A 4,605-nucleotide genomic window follows, 5' to 3' on the forward strand; every position below is an offset into this window, starting at 1 on the left:
TCCTTCCTGTACACACAAATGTGTGTGTATGTATATACATATATGTATATATACGTATGTATATTTATACGTATATGTATGTATATATGTCTTTGTGTATACATACATATGGATATATATTTCTGTGTATACATACATACATATGGATATATATGCATACATATATATTTAGATATTCATTTTGGAAACTTTAGTTGAGCATTACAACCCCATCTTAATTCCTTTTGTATGGAGTAATGGAAAGCATGTTGGACATAGAATCAGGAGATGTGTGTTCAAGTTCTGCCTCTAAAACACAATAGATGTTTAAGTATAGCAAAATCATTTAAATTGTCCGAACATCTATAAACTAAGGGTAACATCGTTTGCACAGCCTATCCCTCTGGGATGCTGTAAGGAAAGCACCAGGTGAATATGAATTGTTATTATCTCCATTGTAGCATCCTGCTTCACACTGATACAGTCCTTCCTAAAAATTAACATTTGATAAAAATTGCAGTTCTTGCCTTTGTAATTAATTTCTTTTCTTGTTTTTACTGTTAAGTTTTTTTTCTTTAATGAAATGTCACACTATGGACAGAGGTAATCTTCAAATAGAGACTATGAGTCCTATGTGAATAACTTCTTTGATTCAGTGTTCATTCTGTAGTGAAATTAAATTGTAAACCATGTCCAAACATATCAGCATCAAACCTCAATCAAACTGTGTGACTTAGGCAGCCTGAACAGATTCATGATATATCTTAAAATCATAGGTCTACTCAAAACAAATATTTTAATTCTCATCTAATGGTTTCCTTCAAGATTTATCCTAAAAATCGTTTGGTTGGTGAAATAAGCAGATATATAACATTTTGACTTTAATTTAAAAACACTTAAATTACTTTAGACAGAGTATGTACAAAGAAAGTATTTGTATAACTTGTGAAAACATATAAATACACAAGAGTATATAGAAAATTACTCCTTTATAACATGCCAAAATTAAATATTACGTCTTAATTTTTCAAAATTTAATTACTATATAAACTTGAAATATCAATTCTTGGGGAAAATTAAGAAAATTTTCAAATGTAGCTCAGAAACTTTTGTGTATAAAGTATAATAATAATAAAGCTAACATTTATCTAAAAGTTACTATGTGCCAAGCACTTGACAGTTATTAAATCATTTGATCCTTATAACAACCTTGAAAAGTAGATGCGGTTATTATCTCTATTTTGCAGATGAAGAAACAGAGGTTAAGTGACTTGCCCAGGATCTCACATATAAGAAATTCTTGAGGCTGGATTTGAACATGTATTCCTTACTCCAGGCCTAGCACTTTAAAAATCGTGTCCTTTGCTGGAATTTTATTTCTATATTTCATAATATGTAAATTTCCATTAAAAATTTAGTGACAAGTAATATACTTTAAAACATTTTGTTGTTGTTGCAGATAGTTAATAGTCCTCTGTATTACCTAAGACACTCAATATGTCTTTCCGTTCCCCTTCTTCTTTTCCTTCTTCCATTCTGGTTTTATCTTCTTTGCTTATTATATCCCACATTTCTCCTTTTCTGTCTCTTTACTTCCCATCTTATCTATACCTCAGTTTAGAACCAAAGAATTATAGCATTTTTGATATGGAAAAGAATTTAGAGATTGTCTACTAGTGCTTCTTTATCTGGGGACTATGAAAATATTTTGTTAACTTCATTTAGAGACAATTGTTTCATGTATAATCTATGCATTTTAATATTGAAATTTTAAAACATTATTTTGAGAATGAGTCTATTACATTCACCAAATTGCCCAAAGAGTCCATGACACAAAAAAAATGTTAAGAACATCTGATAATTCAACTCCTTTTGTTTTATGGATTAGGAAACTGAGATCAAAGCAGTGGGATGATTTATATCTCCAAAGTAGTAAAATCTAGATGAGAACCCAGGTTTTCTAATTATTGATATATGGTTCTTTTCACTATAACATACACTTTGATCTAGTCTAACATGATTTTTTTCCCCATTTTACAGCTACCCTTTTTCTGTATGTCTCTTGCACTAAAGAACTTCATGCTAGAAATTTTCCAGTAGCAATTTTTTCCTTTCACTTTTCTTGGCTCACAGCAGCTACGTAGTAACATACTAAACGTTCAGTCTAACTTTTCACTTATAAGCACCCATTTCGTATTATTGTAGGCTTTATCAAAAATAAGGAAGCAAATTATACTTTTGACTAAGTAGCTGTTAGCCCCCGTGTCTACCTGAATCTCATTATTTTCAAATATGAGACACTTCTGAACTCCCCCACAAATTTTCTCACTGGTGTCTATGTCTTGAATATGGTCACGGGTTTCTCTGTTTTTGTTTCTTTGTGTGCATTTCTCTCTATGTCTGTAGCTGTCTGCCTTTGTCTCCTGCTCTCCTTCCCAGGGGCTTAGCACAGAAACTTGTGTCTGTTTGTTACTCAAGAACAGAAAGAGGCGTGAGTATTTACTTTTTGGGGAGGGTACTGTCAGTAGTGTGTGAAATGGAGACAAAATTCCCCTGTGCTTTGTTTCTTTCCAAAGTGCCACAGCTCCACTTTCTCTGACTCCTCTCTTTCCCCTCCTCTTTCCCACTAGTTTATTTCAGTTTTTGCTATTGACAAGTTATCATCCTTCACCATGCATGCCCTGTGGTGTAGCTTAATGGAAAGGGAGGGAGGGGAGAAGAAAATATCCTAATACCCACTTCATCTTTACAGCATCAAAACATCTTGCATCCTTTGTGGATTGTGTCAGAAACTGTATATAATATTTTTGCAACATTAAGATCTAAGTAAAATCCATAAGCTTTTTGAGGACAGGGAATGTTTTGTTTTTATATTTGCATCCTCAGAGCATAGCAGAGTTCCTTGAATGTAATAAGTACCTAGTAAATGTCTGCAGAATTGAAAAGAAAAGATGTGAAAACATATACAGTAAGAACCCAATGGATTTCTATATAATAACCATATGTACTCTATTAGTTATTTGCTATTTTCTTGAGTCGACTTGAGTCGAGAAGGTTAGCAAATTGAAGGTAACTATGATGAAGCCAAAACATAAAAAAGCATGTTTGATATGCGAGTTTTTTACTGTCAGATATTCGCTTCCTTTCCAATTTGCTCCATGGGCATGTGGCACATAGAAAGCAGTAGCAGCCACTGTCTAATTGTTTTGAAAAATAGGCAACTGACCTGCAGTCAGGTCCTAGCCTGGGATCATGTCATAAGGAATGTATTAGGACCCCCAAAGCCTGTCCTTTCTTTTCATCAACATACAGAGTAAAAGGTTTTTCTAGATTGGGTAGAGCTAATGCTGGAGTGGTGGTCAATTAAGTTTTCAAAGTCTCAAAAGTTTTAACCTGCTGGGGTGGGGAAGGCACCCCACCCACTCTAGAAGGAGTGAGTCAGGGCCTTGAATAATAATTAAAGGTTGCAGTCCCTCCCAGGCCTTGGACTTAATTGGAGGTAGATAACAATGGAGGAACACTTCAGGATCTAGGGTCTGGAGTGGCAGAAGTAGCTAGCCCAGGAATTCCCTGATCCCAAACAATTGACTCAACTATCTCCAACACTTCTGGGGGAACATGGGGAGAATTGGTGAACACAGGGAAAATGGGGATGGGAGGTTTAACTAGAGAAAATTGACTCCCTAATTTCACCATCAGGTCCCTTCCCCACAAGGGGAGAGGGCAAGAGGAGAAGATAAGGAAGGAGTGTTCAAACAACAGTACCTCAAAAAAGCAGGGGAGGGGGTATGTCTCCTGACATCCCTTAGTTTTCCCTTCAATGTCCATGACCCTGATGGGTCAGAGAGTGAGTAGTACTAGAATAACTGATTAAAACAGAGAACATAGTCCCTGTATAGATTAAAAATTGGGTAACTTTTTTGACCTTGATGCTTGACCAGGGCTCAGAAAGAGAGATGGAGAAAGTGGGAGCACTGCCAATCACCAGGCTTCCCCATCATTCTGAATCTTGAGAAGACTGGAGGACAGGGTATACTGGGAGGGTGGCTCTACCACCTTTCCAGTCTCTGGGATAATCCTTCCTCCAATGTCCCTCCTGGTCAGATGGGCCTGGTTCTGGAGGTGTCAGCTCCTGGAGCTTCCTCTGAGGGGGCAATCTGGAGAGGCACTCCTTGGACCAGTGACCCTCCTTGTGACATCAAAAGCAGGTTTCCCCACTGTCCAAGCAACTGGGCTTCCTCCAAAGGGGTGCCCTGGAGGGACTTTTCCTGGCCATGGCAGCAGCCAATAATTGAGCACATTCTCTGTCTTTGGTTCATTTCCTTTGTTCTTTCTCCTGTACTGCAATTTGGTTTCTGTTGTTAAAGACTCCAATAATTGGGCCTGAGGTATTTGGGGTCCATTGATAATTTCTGCAGTTTTCTCCTAATATCTGGGACAGACTGATTAATGAAATACATATTAAGGACTGCTTCCCCTTATATAGAGTCAGGATATAAATTTGTATACTTCTTAGTAGCTTCTACCATGGAAAAGGGCAGGATTTTCCTTTTCTCTCTGAGGAATTTCCCTAATGTTTTGATAATTTCTTTGCTTTTGAAATGCAGTTCTTAGGCCTTCTAACAG

The sequence above is a fragment of the Petaurus breviceps genome, unplaced genomic scaffold (assembly GCF_028583685.1).
Source record: "Petaurus breviceps papuanus isolate PSGF00001 unplaced genomic scaffold, PetGlider_PUasm1.0 213, whole genome shotgun sequence".
Taxonomy (NCBI): Eukaryota; Metazoa; Chordata; class Mammalia; order Diprotodontia; family Petauridae; genus Petaurus; species Petaurus breviceps.